This window comes from Lepisosteus oculatus, chromosome 4 (genome assembly GCF_040954835.1).
Source record: "Lepisosteus oculatus isolate fLepOcu1 chromosome 4, fLepOcu1.hap2, whole genome shotgun sequence".
Taxonomy (NCBI): Eukaryota; Metazoa; Chordata; class Actinopteri; order Semionotiformes; family Lepisosteidae; genus Lepisosteus; species Lepisosteus oculatus.
Genome location: NC_090699.1, coordinates 39,932,490 through 39,950,032, shown reverse-complemented (window position 1 = coordinate 39,950,032; position 17,543 = coordinate 39,932,490). Strand labels below are relative to the sequence as shown.

The window sequence follows — 17,543 nt, the reverse complement described above, 5'->3', positions numbered from 1 at the left end:
AACCAAAGAAGTCAAGCTGTTGTGGCTGTCCCTGCATGTGCCTGGAGCATTCTAATCAGCGTGTCCTTGCTCCTCCCCTCTTTAGAAAAAAAAAAGCCCATGCCAGAGGCTGCTCTCCCTGCCCTCCAGATAAGTTCCCTAGTATCGCTTTTCTCTGCTCGGGTTCCTGTGCTGTGAGATAAAGCAGCAAATGTTAGGGAGAGAGTAGAAGTGTGAAGCACAGCAACAGTGTCTCATCTCTCTTTGGAGCCCTGTTCGCTCTCAGAATGTAAAGGGGGGACTGACCACAGTGCTTCTTTGGAATTTGAAAAGAAACTCCGGAGCTGTCTGACACAGACCAGGTGAAGCCTTTCCTTTGCAAGGAAAATTCGGAATCTGTTACAGGTTAGTAAGAATTGCCCTGATTTGTGGAAAAGACAGAATTGCTGTCTTTGCTTGGGAAACGGGATTATACTGCCTGAGAAGAGAGCTCTTAACATGCAGGGACCTGCATTGAAAGGCTGCATGCCTCTTTATTAGTTTTTCATGATGTGAAATGCTTATTGATTTTTGTTGAGCGTAATGTATGTGCTGCTGCTTCGTCTATTTGTAATATACTTTGTGTGTGCATGTCTGAATGCACAACTGGTCATTACTTCTTTACGAGCTCTTCATGTGTTAACAAATATTCTTTAGATGTGTAGCAAATTATGTTTTAATCAACTGCAGGTTGAACCGAGTCATTTGATTTCCAGGATAATTCCCTGCAGTTTATAAATAATGCATGCAGTGTTCAAAGGCAGAGTTTTGAAAGCTGTCTAATCCTATAGGGTGCTGCGTGGCATTGGTTCGGGAAAGACATGTCTCCACTTTTTGTGGGCTTCCATTCTTGCTTGACCGTCTATTAAGCAGAGAGTGCAGCAGATTCCCTCTGGTTGCAAGACTGCAGTTGACTTGAAAGCGTGACCTCTTACAGTGTTTGTGTGCTGAAGCTCACAGTGAAAGTAGAGAGTCTGTGCCAGATTGATACAGTATGGAACTTCTTTAAACTGAATCTCGCCATTAGTGTACTATAGCACACAGCTTCTCATCTGCTGTGAACTGATTTTAAGAGACTCTACTTTTCACTTGCATGAATCAGACTTCTCAAAGATGTTTTGTTCTTTTACAGTGCTTGGAGGATTCTAGAAAGATGCTGAGTGCAAGGATTAGGCAGTCTGTTCAGAGTTGTAAATGAGATAACAGAAAATGATCAGTTTTCATTACCATGACACTTGGCTTTCACTTTGGCTTTCAGAAGTCCTGCCGTGTATGGTTCCAACAATGGGTACAAAACAGGAAATCAATCTTTGAAGCTCCTAAGTCCTCTGTTTGATATCTGACCGTGTGGAGTTTGTATGTTATTTTCAAGTGTACAGTATGTATGTTTTTGATGGGTGATCCAGTTTCTTCTACCTTCAAAGACATGTTAAACATATTGACTAGGTAAGCTGCTGTCTCAAAATTGTTTGTGCACTCTACAATGGACTCTGTCCTGTCCAGGGTGTAATCTGTGCGCCTTTTACTGTTGGTTGTTGGTTGTTACTGTTTACTGTCACAACTGCCACCAGAGGTAAACAGCTGTTGATTGATGAATCAGTCTTAACCTCAGTGGTGATGCCTTTCTCCAAATAGAGTTAACTAGCTTCAAATAAGATGCTGCTTTCAGGTAATGCTCTCAATCCCTTTGAACAACTATATTTCATCAGTGAGCTAATGAGATCCCATTGCAACAGACCCACCTAACAATGTGAGATGCAGAGGAACCTTTCTGTTAGTTGTTTTATGAACTGCATGGACTGCTCTTAGAGTGAGAGGGAATGATAAGGGAATTTTCCATATATAAGTTTCTATGTTTAGGTCTTACTACTCAGGAATCCTCTGTTGGATCTCTCCACTGAAATAAAATCTGATGAGGATGCTTTTGAAGGTATTTCTAACATGGTACACATCTTGTGTTCCGTGCTGCTTTATGACGGAACAGTTTCATGGAGCTGACATTTTGGAAAATTTTACCCTGCAAAACAATCCTGTTCTTGATTTACCTTTTTGCATGCATGATGCATTCTGACCTCTATCATTCTGTTATGTTTAGCATATGGTTGTACTGTATTTGCTTGCTCTCCAAATGCCGTATTGCCTTGAAAGGTTACAGCACAAACAGAATAAATCAAAACAGAACTACACCTGCTTTCTGTTAGGCTAAGCAAACTTTTCATGAATAATCACACAATATGTAACACTGAGTTTATATGGCTACGTGTTTAAGTGAGCAGTTCTTGGAGTGAACTTGGGTTTAACCGAGAGCTGCTACAGCACTTTGCAATTTGGAAGTTACCGTGGCAACACCTAACTCTGTGTCACAGTTGAGGCCTATATTTTTGGTCAGTATTTTTTCTAAAATGTTTAGAAGAAAAATGTTCCTGTATAACACTTAATCACCATGCACTTTTCAGATAAATAATGAATTTTGATAAAAAGTGATTTAAGATAGTTTTGGCTTTTGGGAAAATTACACTTTTCTCTCCAGTTTTGGATTAATCTCTTAGACTTGTGTCCCACAGACAGGCTACAAGACCGAGCCTGGCAGGTTTCTGTGTCTCCAGACACACTGAGTCACTCATATTCAGTTTTTGGATAACAAAACATGCTAGAGCTACAGCATCTTAAACCCGTCATAAAATAAACCTGGCAGTTATGGAAAAGGTGAGCATTTAAAGAAATTGCAGTAGTGTTTGTAAGATAAAGTAGAAATACCAAGCTGAAAAATTCTAATTGTACCAGCTGTTAATAGTTTAGAGTAGTTCTGGAGTTGCAGTCCTTTCATGTAATTTTTAATTTAGATGTCTTATATCCCTTATACTGTATGTATTTTAATTTGCTAACTTTAATTTACTTTAGCTTGTGGTATTCTCTGTGATTCTAGGTTGCCCTTGATACATGTTGAGAAACTGTAACAGCAAAGTAACTTGGTTGTCTTGATGGATATTAGTGGAAAATGTATATTGAAAGTCCATTACAGGAGCTTTTTGCATTTTTGTCCATTGATAAACTTGAACCATTTGTCAGCCTGGCATTTAAGTCAGAGAGGAAATAACGGGGAGAAATACACAGAATAGAGCAGAAAGCAAGAAAGAAATGAGATACTGGTTACATGGACCAATAATTGATAAAAAATAATTCTGATAAACTGTTATTGTATAGTTTAAGGGGGGGGGGGGGCAGTGAAAAGGCTTTACAAGCAGGATAAACAGAAATGAGGGTGTTGGTCGCCTTGTGTATAAGATTGGTTTATGTAATGGTGCTGTGATAATGTGTTTTCAGTTTAATTGTTTGGCTGGGGTGCCTGCAGTGATGTCACTCAACAGCACGAGCTCCAGCTGTTGAAGTCATTTACAGCTGCATGCACTTAATTTCAATCCAAGTGACACTTTTTAAAAAAAAACATTTTGTGTTTTGCATCTGCTTAGATCTATAGCAAGCAGATTTCTTGTTTTGTGCAGGGAGTCTTCCTGAGAAATAGCTGTGAAGCGAAGCACTCTAGACAATCATACTTATTTAACAGTCTTATACCAAATAATGCCTTTATGAAAATATATAGTAAAGTTATGGTTGCTTTTCAGATTGTTCTTTATGTATATTTTGGATAATGCTGCTAAAATTGAGGTTTTACAGTAAAGGCTCGTCATACCATGCTTCTTTATTGCTGTGATAAGAAAAGGCCTTACTGTTTTCAGTTGAAAACAAAGAAAACATTAAAATACCAATAGACATTTTTATGGTTTGATGGTAGTGAAAGGATGACTTTGAGAATTCCGGGCCTCCCTCCAAATTGTTTTCCTTCTTCCAGTATACTGAAAAAACGGCAAAACGGTTAACAATTGGTAGTTCTGGAGTCCATATAAGTGAAAAGAATGGGATGATTAATGATTTCATCAATTGTGATGACTTAAGATGTTTCCACCCCACTGGGTTAAAGAAATATGCTTCAGCTTGTCCTTCTTTCTCCACTGCTCTGGCCTCAAGTCAGGCCCACCTCAGCTCAAAGCAGGAGATGGTCTGCAAGAAAGCTCCCTTCAGAATCCCACCGAAAGCTGTAAAGAATGCACAAGGAGGGGTTTGAAACTGATTTCTTTCTATGCTTTTCACATCCAGGTTTAGATTGAGTTGCCTTATTAATGACAACTTCTCTATAATCCCTTTGTGTTACTGTAGTGTTTGGTTGGAGCCTTTTATTAAGGTCCTCCAAAATTGGAGGGAAACCTGTAAAGTGTTTTTCACAGTGCGATAAATGCTCTTAACTATCTCTGTTTACTGAAGGATTCATATGAGAGCTTATTTTATGCAGTGTTCTATCAAGTTATCATCAATATTGCTATTCATGTGTGATGAATAAGATCTTCATATTTTACCCCTTTGGGAACAGTTTTGGCTTTGTGAAAATGTTTATAATTGATATGTGGTCTGGGGAATAGATGAGTAATTTAAAAAAAAACCTCAGAACACCTCCAAACCGTGCCATAAACTGTGTTCAAACTAATGTACAAGTAGGCCAATGTATCATAAATATTCTTCCAGATTTTCTTCCTCTTCTGAGCATTGAAATAAAACCCTGATTGAATCAAAACATTGACCTTCCTGCCAATTGTAAATTACAAACCCAATAGAAACCTGCTGTCAGTGTCTTGGTTTTAGAGTTTAGTGGGTCAACATTTTGATTTAATCCGGGCTTAAATTTCCAGCTCTGTTCTATGTTAGAGTACATAACCTACTCTGAGGTTTACGTAATAAAGACTTGTGGTAAGAAAAGAGAATGCCATTTGGCTGATCATTTTTCTTTGGTTGTTGATAGATTACGCATGCACGGGCCAGCATACTGGGATTTTGGCCTGTCAAATCCTATGAAATCCAACTATGAATTAAATCCCAAAGAGTCAACATGGTTATCTATGCTCCTGCACACCATTACCCTTGTCATAACCTCAGCTTAATGTGATCGTACTAAAAGACTGAATGCTTGCCATATCCTGCTCAAGCTGGTCTTGCTGCTCATTGAATCTTTATTAGGCGTTTCCTGATATTTTGGCTAGCTAGTACTGAACTGAGGTTCTCAACTAACTTTCCCTTGAAGGATCTCCGAGGATATATTTATACTGCAGTAAGTGGTTGGATTGCTTCCAGTAAGACACCCACAGTCCTGGTGTAAAGATGTGCTTCATCTTTGGTCTTTCTTTCCTTGGGTCATGAAGTAGTGCTCTGGTTTGATTTTTGCCTGTACCTTTGAGGATTCTAAGTTCTTGCATTGAGCACCAAAAGTCTCTGTTTAACTTCAATTCATTTAACCTGCTTTATAAATAAATTGTACAATGTTAACATTCTGTTTTAAATTGTTAAAGAATTATTCATTTAGTTTAATTATTCATCTCTTCATCTTTGTCAGGAATTTTACCTTGTAGTTTCTCAAGCACCCAATTAGTATTGAGTAAGTGGGTGGTAATATATTACGCTTTGAAATGCAGACATGTGTTAATGTGGAAGGCATTAATATGTTCTAGATTAATTTTTTTAGATTGAACTAATTTTAATCAACTTGATAGGTGGAACTAGGGTTTTTCTGTCCATATGTACAAAAGAAAAACCAACTGTCTCTAATGTACAGTATGTTGCTAAAATATGTATGCTGCCAATCCCGGCTTGCTGTGGCCACTACATCTGGAAGGAATTAGATTTGTTTACGTTGTGAGAAAACTCTTGCATAAGACTTACAGCTTATTGTGAGCTTCAGCTCTGATTCCCTGTATTCTACACTGTCAGACCAGATGGCATGAATCTCATACATAACCTACAGGGACTCGCCCACAAACACTGACGTGATAATGATAGTTTCTTCCCCAACCACTGAACCGTACATTTTCCTCTCTGCTGGAGTACTGTAAGTGGGGAAACATGGTACAGGAATTAATCGGTCTTATCAGTACAGTAGAATCCATTGTTTGACAGATAAACACTCATCTAGCTCCTATTGGATGTATTGCATAAGACTTTTTCACTATCAAGTTAGAATGCCCTAGATTTGTAGCTTCATACCAAAATTGGACCTGAAATGAAATCAGCCTCCTCTCGGTAATTCCCAGGTAGTGTTAATAATTAAGAAAATCCAAGCTAATCAACTTTCTCTAGTTGCATTGAAATGAAAGTCTAGCAAGGTTTGCTTCTGTGTTTGAAGGCTTCCCATTACAGAAGTTAGGAACATGAGCTTGGAAATATTGGAAAGCCTTGTGGTGCAGTTGACTACATTGTGCTGAATCTGCTCTGCATTACACTATGAAATATTTTAAAAATATGGTGCCATCCCATTCAATTAAAAGACACGGAATCCCAGTTTGGGAAAAAATGCCGCAGAGAGACTTTGGATTTAAATAGTTTGTGATCTTTCATGAATCAGAAGCAAGATCTCCCTATCAGTATGAAATACTACTCTAGTCAAAGTAAACAGACCCTGATTTACTGATAATGCACTACTATGTATAACAGGAAGAACTTAATCTCTGTATAATCACTGCACTTGGATAAGCAGTACTTTAGTCTATTTTGTGAAATGAAGGAGGTATAAGAGAGGAAACCCTTTACTATGTTTTTGTTCCCAGTGACAGCATAACGTAACGTGGGGATCTTCTGCCTGTAGTAGCTTTGACCTTGCAAAGTTATTTTCTTCATGACAGCTTTCACATGTGCACATCCTGTCTTGTAAATGTGCAGTTTACAAAAGTTCAGTAATGAAGAAAAAACAAAACTGAATGGAAAATAGGAAAAGGATACAGGAAGAAGGATATTGCCTTACTGATACAGGCCTTGTCTTCCAGTTCCTGCGCAACAATAGAAATTCCATTTCCACTTTGATGAACTCACTTTTGGGTGTGTGTCTCCAGTCCTCCGAACATCCAAATATTGTTTGTTTTATTTTGACCTTTCAAAGTAAATGTATGCTTTATTTACTTAAATGTATTAAAGCAGTCTTACAAGTGGCATTTTTGTGAGCTTTTTGTGAAAGTAGACGTCGAAGGTGATAATGGCTGGTGTTAATGAGATATTCTGTGAGTAGAATAAAATGAGAACATATTAATGACTACAAACATTCTGTTTATCTAGCTTTTTTGATAGTAGCTAATTGATCCAACAGTTTCATCTTCATGAGAGAAACCAGGGCATCAGCTTCAACAACATGGTTAGGTAGATTATTCCATAGTGCCCCCACTTCTAGGGGAAAAGTGCCTCCTGTTCCAAGTTTTAAATGTGCTTCCCCACTTGTGTCCTGTGAAAACCCAAGTGTTCATTCTGAGGAAATCTGCTCAGCAGACCTTGTCAATGCCCTTTGGGATATTGAATACTTATTCGGTATCTTCATAGTCTTCTCTGTTCAAGAGTAAAAAGATTCAATTCCTTCAGCCTGTCAGTGTAGGGTCGGTTTGTTCAGCTGTGTGTGTAGTGGTTAAGTGTGTACTACTACCCCTTGTTTTTCAACCATTCAGTTCCTTTCATGTATAAAGAAAGCTTCTTGCTGCTTTATTGCATTTTATCTTGAGAAGAGATTCCAAGTTATTTATATAACAATACATACAGTATAGTAATGCAGTCTGTGTAGACACCGCATACTCCAAATAATACTGTTATATAATAGATTGGAAACAAGTGAAACCAAAAAGTATTTTTTTTTCTCTTGAACACTAGGGCTGATCCTGTATCAACTGTATTTGCTCTGTTAGATTCTGCAGTGATGCTCCATTTGTAAGGAAATGGGTATAAGTGTTCAAAACGAGAATGTGTGCATGAAAGAAAATCATTGAGGTTTGGGCATAGTTTCTGTAGAATCTCTCTGCTTCAGACAGAATCCATCCATTCATTATCTGAGAGCTGCTCATTCCTGTTATGGTTCATAACACAACAGCACCTTTTCTAGAAGCATGGGGTGAAATGCAGAACTACACACTGGACAGGTTGTATGGAATCAGTCCCAGGACCCAAGCCCAGTGCTACAGCAGTCAACACATTTGTAGAAAAATTCTGGAAGGAAAATCACAATAATAGTTTCTAAAAAGCTCAGCTTTGTAGCCTTCGATTACTATTTTTCCAAGGCCTAGAAACAAAACTCCCCTAGCATCAAAAAAAGGGTTGCTTGACTGTCGATATGACTTTTTTGTTTTGTTTTTCCTACTTTTACCTTAAGTTAATTGGCATTAGTTTTCAGAAACTTGGATGACAACTGAGTTTCACCAGCCATTAAAAACTACCAAAGCTCATAGTGTTTTCTTTTGAGAGCTGGTCTTTTGAAATGACCAGGTAGGATTAATTTGAGCTCTAAATGTAGGTACCCTCAGTAACCTTAATAAGTGTACAGCAGCTGCTGATTTTTGTTTTTCAGCTTTGATTTTTGTGACCGAGTACATGGTAATAAACACCGAAAAGGTGTGAATTCTCCTGCAGACCAGGGTTTATCAGTCTTATCCGATATGAATGCCGCAGCCCAAGATCTGTTTCTAATTTCAGTTTTCATTCCCTGAGAACCTGTGTGAATTCTTTTTGCATTAGAGAGAGTCCTGATCTTGGTGTGCATTATATCAGCTTTCAGTGTCAACCCCCAATAGGAAACGCCTAGACTTCTCTGTTACTGCACAGCTGGCCAGCTGTGGATGGAATTATTAATTGCAGACCTGCATTGGCTCTTGTTTTCCTAGCATTGTCATTTCCTTTGCAGCTGCTCCAGGCTGAAGGAGAAAAATAACAAAAGATGCTCAGCCCAGAAGAGTTTAAAATCTAAACATTTACCCAGCATGTGTTTGGGTGTATAGTATTTTTTTTATCACCATTTAAAAACATTCATATGAAAGGCTTTGGCCACCACTTATTACTTTTTTATAAAGATTTCGATCCTCAGATAAATGCTTTCCAAAGCACCTCATTTTGGCCATTATATTCATGATTGCATGCCCAATGTAGTTCTTCAGCATGGTTTTACTCAGAAATGTCATCGGATTTTCCATGAACTTGAGCTCTTCTGTTTCTTATAAAAGCTCTCAAGTGCATTTTGTTTTCCAGAACTTGGATTTTTCTGGCAGTATTATTAAAAGGTCACTTGCCATTAAGCCAGGGCAAATACAGCTGAAATATGGGGTAATAAGAAATCTTTTGAGATAGCCTTAAAAGTTACAGTCTGTGAAAAACTGTCAGATTTGATTGAAATGTCAGAGGTAAAAACAACTACTCTGCATTTCATAAGCTTAATTCTTCTTTAATATTTATTAATATGTATGCAAGTTCTAATAATTGAGATGAGTGTTTTTCAGATCTCATCAATTTGGAATAAAGGCTTCTTTTTCAGGATGCAGCAAGCATTGCTTTAAAAATACAAATCTGTTTAGGAATCAGTCCTTGAAATTGTCTCTAACTCTTCCAGCCCTCATTCTGTTAGATAATTTTGTAATATCCAGTTCCTGATTTCTTAATTTGATTGCAGGATCAATAGAATATTTAAGATGCTCAATGCAGTACTGCACCGGAGTAGATTGGACAAGCCACAAATCCAGTCAATTACAGGGACAATTTATCAAGATTAAATGACGTGGGCAATACAAAATGCTTATCATATTCAGGGTCATAATGGCTCAGAACCTATGCTAGGAAGCATTGAGCACAAGTCAGGATATACCTGTCATTGGCAGGCCGCACATAGACACAAACACACACACTCGCACCACGACCAATTTTCCTAGAAGCCAATTAAAATACCAGCATGTCTTTTGGACCGTACACCTGGAGAAAACCCAAGCTAACACGCAGAGAACATACAAACTCCATGCAGATAGCATTCGAGGAATTCAAAAAATGGTACCAGTGAAGTGAGGCAGGAATGCTAATCACTGTACTACCATGCCGATGAGAAATCATATTAAGCATATAATTCATAGGCTGGGTTTTGTTTGACAGATGGTACAGTTAACCGTGTGGGTGCACAATCTTTGATATATTGGGACCATTCTTTCTCCCTGCACAGCTGTATGACTGGTATTTCACTCTAAACAAGACGTGTATCCCACAAGACCACCCAGTTTCAGTAGCACAATTCGTACAAGACTATTTACAGATGTTATGTTGAATTAAATGTTTAAAGGGTGGTTAAAAACATCAAAGGCACATCTGAATGTGCTGCACTGCTTTGTTCTGTTCAGTATAAAATAAAACTATTGAAAAGAAGCAACCAGGAATCGCCACACTACAGTTCCTAGAAATGTCTAGGGATTCCTCAGATGAGCACATTAATTAGAAATAGGAAATGGGCTTGTAACATTTTATTAAGGAATTGATCATAGAGGTTTTATGCATATTTAAGAGTAAAACTACATAGTTTTACTTTAGCATTACATACAGGTTATAATACTTTCTAATGATATCCAAATGCTACATCTGCTAAATTTAAGCTGCCTAACTATAATAACATAATAACTTCATATATTTTATCACTTCTTTGGCTATTTGTGACTTGCATGTAATACTGTATGTTGATAAAGCAAGTAGTGATTTTATGTTTAAAACATTTGGAGGTGGTGTCAATAGAAATAACTAATTTCACAAAGTCCTCTGCCTTCTTTGGTCTTTGGCAGGTAACATGCTGTTATGGAAGCAATTACAATTCCTCCCAAACATGTTTGTTTTCTGAGTGTGGGCTGAGCTCAGGAGGGCTGCACTGTCCTTTTCTGTAAATGGAGTCCCATTAAGGCTCTGGCAGAAATCACGGATTGCTCTGAACAAGGCGGTCAATAAACGAGAGCTGAAAGCTCATTGAAGCAGACGTAAAAAGAGATTAGCAGTGGATGTCCAGTCAGGAGGTGAAGGCACAGGAAGGAAAAGATTATAAACTTGCATTTGTACTGCTCTTTTATTGTTCAAGTCAGAGTATGGACATTTATTGTTCTGTTTTTTAAGTGCACTTAAGTCAAGTGATTTAAAAGACTTAGCCTACTGTTAAATTTACCTTAACTGAAAGATGAGAAAGACTGACCTTTTTAACACACTTTCTATAATTCATTGAAATAAAGTTGTCAGGGACTGAATATCTAATCCATATTAACTTAACTAATAAGAAAAATGACTTGGCTCTTCCTGTGCATATCAAGCTGTTGTGAAACTGCGGGTCTGTTTGTTGATTTTATCATATTTTCTGGGCCATACTGGAATTTCTGTGCGATGGGTCATTAAGAAAGTTGCTCTATAGACCAAAATGCATTAGTGTATGAAATCTTTCCTCAATACAGTATATCCACTGTACATCATTCATGAACTATTAATTTGAATTCTTTTTCCTAAACCGCGTGGAAAATTTTGATTCCTGTAATGTGCTTCACCCCAAAAGCCACATGCTGAGGAAAAAGTTTCTGATGTGTAAAGCAGAATGTGAAGAGGGAATTAACTTTGGTCTCAAAAGCCACCTCGAAGTTGCAATACTATGCAAAACAGCAATTGGTCCCCTTGACTTTAACAGCTTCGAGTCACATACGTTTTAACCATTATGTCTTGAAGGCTATAGTACTCAGGAAGGGGACTAGTTCAGAATTTCTTAAATCTTGGTTATTGGCACTCAGGGTTAAAATATAATCCGATATGTGGATATTCCCTGGGTAGATATGATTCTGAGGCATGCTTTTTTTTCCCTCTGTTGGAACCGAGCTTGACAGACTTTAGAATGGCTTTTACGTGTTGTAATTTTCTGTACTGCTGACAGTCCTGTTGCACGAGACGTTTGTGTTCTTGGTATAAAAGTGGGCTCATTCAATGAAGCAGGAGAAAATATACTGTAAGACATTAAAGGGCCTTTTGTAGAAGATTGTAAAGCAGCTTTGTGCAAGCCTCCACTGTGCTGGACAGAGCAGCAAGGGTGAAATACCAAGTGTTTTAAATATCTGTGTAAGAATTTTTGTGCATATCTGAAGTTTCATTTGGCACATCTGAACAATATCTAACAATATAGTATAGGTTTTCTATAGATTTTACAGTAAGATTATATGTAGACTTTTGGCAACAAGAGTTGCAAAGAACCTAAATTGATCTTTGTGTTGCTCTTCTTTTAACAGTATGCTATGTGAAAGTCATTTAGTCCCAGCAGTGTTTCCCATTTGCTATTGTAGACTTCTAGACTTCATTTCGTGAAGGTTTTTTAAGAAGCAGTGAAGCAAGGTAGTCTTAGAAGAGACCACAGCTGTGCCATTGTGCCATAAGTACTGGGAAGTGAAGTCAAAATTGCAATTTGTGCTGTTACTCAAGCAATTTGGATTTGGGATGCAATGAAAAATGAGGCAAAATTTTAGCTTTTATTTCTGGGTATTTCTGTGCATATATGTTTTAACGTTTTAAAATAATACACTTTTTGTGTTCCTTCCCCCCCTTTTAGGTGAGGATGAGTATTAGGACAAATTAACTTAAATTAACTTTGGTTGCACATCCTTTTCTTGCAATAGCTGCGTCAAGCCTGTGACCCGTCAACATCACCAAACTCTTGGTTTGTTCTCTTGAGATGCTTTGCCAAGCCTTGGCTGCAGCCATTTTAAATGGCTGTTTGTTTAGGGGGTTTTTGTACATCAGTCTCCTTTTCAGCAAATGAAATGCTTGTCTGATTGGATTTAAATCAGCAGATTGACTTGGCCAGTCTAAGACTGTCCACTTTTCCCCCCTAATGTACTTATTGGTTGCATTAGCAGTCTGTTTTGGGTCATTGTTTCACTGCATAATGAAGTGCTGGCCAATGAATCTGGAAGCTTTTTCTTGTACATAGGCAGACTAAATATTTCTTCGTACTTCTGAAGTCATTCTGCTGCTATAATCATTAGTTACATCATCAATTAAGATGTGTGTTCTAGAGGCAGCCATGCATGCCTAAGCCATGACACTGCCTCCACCTTGTTTCACTTGTGGTGTGCTGTGGATTTTGTGCAGTTGTTTCTTTCTCCACACTTTCACCTTGTCATCCCAAAGGTTTATCCTTGTTTTTTTTAATCTGTCCATAACACTTTGTTCCAAACCTCTGCTGGCTCATCTCTGTACTTTTTAGCAACTTGCTAACTGGCCTGTCTAGTTTTAGTGCTAATGAGAGGTTTCCATCTCATGATGTAGCCATTATAATTCTGCTGTCGGTCTTCTGTGAATCGTAGATTGTGATACCTTCACCCCTACAGTGTGTAGGTTGTTGGCGATTTCACCCACAGTTGTTTTAGAGTTTTTCTCTAGCTCTGATCATTTTTCTATAACTGCCAACCTCGGCTGTCCTGATCATTCCTAAGTACACCAGTTTTTTTTTTTTCCAAGATTTCAAGTTGTTGATTTAACGATGCCCAGTTTCTGCCTTATTGGTTCTGATTGAATTCTTCTTTTGTTTTAGCATCGAAATCGCTTGTTTTTCTTTCATAGACAGTTCTCTAGTCTTCATGTTGGTTTAGGCCTTCTGACTCCAAAGGCCAACACCAAAGGGAAGAGCAAAGTCTAAATCCAGACTACATATCCACAACTGTTTTATGTGTGGGAATCACCTGTCAATTGTTCCAATACTTCTGCTCACCTGAAATGGGGGTTTGAACACAAAAAGTACTTATTCTAAAATGGTACAACGTAAACACAGAAGTCCCCAAATAAAGGATAATACTCTGTACTTTTGTCTTATTCATGCTTTCATCTCAAAACCAAATTGCATGAATATACCTGAAATCACCCATTTTGTTCTTAATCCTTTGTAAATACATAAGGAGAGTTACAAACAAGAGGAGGGCTTTGGCTCATTCATCCCATTTGGTAACTGATTGATCTCAGGTTCATAATTAAATATCACAAGAAAACTGAAAACTGGCCCTGTAGTAGTATATGTTTAGATGATTTGAGATGAGCCTCTGTATTGAAAACATATCTGGTGTCTGCCATAAAGCCTATAGATGGTTAGTATTTAACACAATGATATGACTTCAGGGTACCTGTAGCCTCACAGTGTATTGCAGTATTCCTGTTGTAAATATGAAGAAATTGTGCTTTACATTCCACTCTCAAGGTGGATCCTTTAGATAAGACCCTACTATGATTTTCTTAGAATGTTAAGGGTAATGAGTTGGTAACTTTGCAATTGCCAGATTTTTATCTGCTTCATTTACCTCTACAAATTTCTTACATGACAATTGAAGACAACATACATGTCCAGCATAAGTCTACTGCCACTACCTGCTTCTTGCCTTGCTGCACATGAGCCCAAAGTGCCACCAGACTAGGGACTGATGCAGCACTCGCTGATAACACTGAAAGCTCATCAGAAGAGCCACTGTTGTTGCGATTACACTGGAAGCCTAGAAATCCTTGTCCAGCTTTCAGTCTGCTTAATCCTGGCAATATGTACTCACCTTTGTCATTTAGTCCAATGATCTTTGTACTGCTGGGCCCAACCTGTTGTCTTTACAAAGTAGACCACTTGGACTATTATGTAGATTATCACTGTACTGTTGTTACATGTTGTTTCCCATTACTTTAAATCCAGAGCATTTCATCGTATTTTCTCCTTTATAGCATGTGACATGTGGATACGTAAAGACGGAACATAAAGTCTTCTGTGAAAATTTAATAAGCAGAAAAAGTTAAAGGTTGTCATTTAAAATTTGAAAGTTATTTTAGGTCTAAGCTGTATGCAATCATGCAAAAAATAATCCATATGTAAAATGGAAAACATGCTTATTCAGATTTTTTTGGTTTGCCATTGCAAGCAGCATTTTTTCATTTCAGAAACTACAGTTGATTTCTTGACTAGCCTTTCCAAGATGTACTTTACATTACCTAGCAAAGTAGAATACAAGACTCCACTTTGAATGGAAATGTAAGATCTGTGTTATTAATTCTAGTAGAAGCTACTGTGGTAGGAGTAGGGGAGGATAGAGCTACATACGAATTTTTCAAATTAAGATCTGTTGTGTAGTCCATGCTGTAGTATGAAGGGCTTTTCCTTTCTAATAATGCATATGATTCCTGTGTAACATTGCTTTGTGGTTATGTGGTATTGCAGCGTGTTTAGAGAGGGGAAATGCTCTGCTACAGTTAATCTACAGTGTTTAGCTGCTTAATCCACAGTTAAGGCTCTTGTGGATATGGAAATTGACCATTAGAATTGGAGGTCTCTGATTGGTAGTTTAGGAAACTAGTGTGAGGGGTGACTTTTGACCCTCTGTCCTGGTAACTGGAATAAGCAGAGAGCAGCAACAGCACCTGGAATTTACAGTAACCAAGATTAGGATGTTTGCACTGCATTTACTCAGCCTGGAAGGAGGAGGGAAAACAGGACCTGTTGGTAATTGGTCTCTGAAAGTGAGCCAGCACAGTTTGCCTAGGAGAGAACACAGAGCTGAAGCACGGTACAGCATCTGGTTCTTCTGAGAAAAAGAAAACTTTGTGGACCTGGAGGTTCATCTGAGAAAAATGATTGTAGACCTGGAAGTGTGAGAATCGCCCGCACCCCTGCCCTAAACCCACACATACTATAGGAAAAGTAGGAGCAGTTGTGTGTTTGAGCCACTGCAGTGGACTTAGAGTTCTGTGAGCTTTGGAAGTACGAAACCCGTCTTCGTTTTTCTAAGCAGAAGTGCTTAGGTGTGATAACCTGGCTGGGCATCAGCTGCTGTGCCTAAGTAGGTTGGGTATTTACACTTGATTTGTGTTTAATTCAAAACTTAAGAAGTGTAGTTGTGTAATTGTTGTGGTGTAATTAGAAAAAAAGTTGGCAGCTTCTTTACTTTGTTCATTCTCCTATTCATGTGATGCTTATACAATATCTACATACTGAGCAGAGTGAAGCAACAGCACTCATGTGAAACTAAAGACTAATTTAACTGACATCAGATCTAATCAGTTGGAGGAAAACTGTTATGCTCTTTTGTTTTAGTTTTTGCTTTAATGTTTTTATTCTTATCTTTGTAAAGTGGAAGGTCTGGAAGTTCTTCTGTGATGAAAACAGTGTTTTTTGCATAAAATGTATTTTATGCACCTACTTTAAACTAGTCCAATAACAATGCACCAAAGAGGTTGCTGTGAACTCTTAACCAGAAAAATGTGTACTGGGTTTGGAGAGCTGTGAAGCTGTATAATCCACAATGTTGTAAAATAAACGTTTCAGGGAGAATAAACCTAAATCTTATAAAAATGATTCAGGTAAGAAAATATAAAGCAGATGCAGAATTCATTTTTTTTGTATTAGCATTGTGTGTGTGTTAGCAATACCCTTAAGCATCAGTATGTTTTGAGTAGTGGCACTAACAAAATAAGTCTAAATTAATGTTTCATAGTAAACAAAGTTTTTATTAAAAGAATTCATTGCCGCCCCCCCCCCCCCCCCCCACCACCTCCTTATTTCCCTCAATCCCAGCAAGCAGAGGAAAATCCTGGCTAGTTGCCTGGGACCCACAGTGGGAATTCACTTCCTGTCAGGAAATGCTGTTTTTCAATTTATTATCTCACTGAGGCGCCCACAAGCGAACAATAGCCATTTAAACTGAAAAGAGCAACGACCATCATAAGCAAGCCAATATTTACTTTGTTCTCTGCTGTATAGAGGAAGAAGTGTGTTGGCAGAACTTCAGAATCTCAAACTGTACAACCCTCCCCAACACCACCACTATCCTTCTGTTTCTCTATCCTAGCAGAAGAGCAGAGTGACCCTCTGGGGAGAGAAACAATCATCAAACACTGTACCAAGAATTTGACTTCCAGAGACTTTCCTTCGGTGTCTTTTCCAACAGTAAAGTTTTGAAACCAACATAAGCTTTAAAGGAATATTGTTGACGGTTTGGATTCCATTTAGTAAAAGTGAAGAATTAACTAATTATGTAGTTTTTTTTCTTCTTTTACTGGTCTTTTGGAAGATTCATTGTTGCAAACCTTCTGAAGAGTGTTCAATGAAATGAGAAGGGATTCCCTTAGTGTTTGCACTGTGTGATTGATGGTTTATTTTAATAACCAAGCCCTTAGGCTCCATGCTACTCCAAAGGGAGGCTTGACATAGATGAGAAAAAATAGTCTTGACAGGTGAACTGAGAAGCTAATGGATTTTTTCATCATTGTTGAGTTTGTTTAGTCGTGGCTTTGCTGCTACAAGGAATTCTTTAATTGGAAGAGGAACTCAGCAGCTGTGCTGGACAATTGCAAATTCAGTAACACAATGCACCTTAGTGACAGCTAAAATGTTTTTTTTTTTTGTTAATTAAACTTGGACATCATTACCATGTTGCAAATGAAAACTTTTTTGAAATATAGACTAGTCTTCAGGTTGAAGAAAACAGGAAAAAAATAGCAATTTTTTATTGGCCAATCTGTATACCTTGTAAAATTTGCTCTCTTGCACAGAGGATCTGATATGATAGTGCTTATGGAGTGTCGCAGCTGTACTTAGCATTTTAAAGTTAATAATTGCTTTATTTTGTAATAGTGATGGAGATCAGATTGGTTAAATTAGGGCCTCTCGG

General features: G+C 37.9%; 1 protein-coding gene across 4 annotated transcripts in view; it reads left to right on the top strand.

Moving 5' to 3' along the window:
* Window positions 1-17,543, top strand: part of add3a (adducin 3 (gamma) a) — a 121,252-nt gene that overhangs the window by 47,004 nt on the left and 56,705 nt on the right. The window contains exon 1 of one of the 4 annotated variants that reach the window (XM_069189212.1): window positions 131-384. The exons of 2 other annotated variants lie outside the window; for them this stretch is intronic. The gene's annotated coding sequence lies outside the window, so the exon portion shown is untranslated. Of the gene's footprint in view, window positions 1-130; window positions 385-17,543 lie in introns of those variants that run through there. One more of the 4 variants, XM_069189218.1, reaches the window with a different exon arrangement.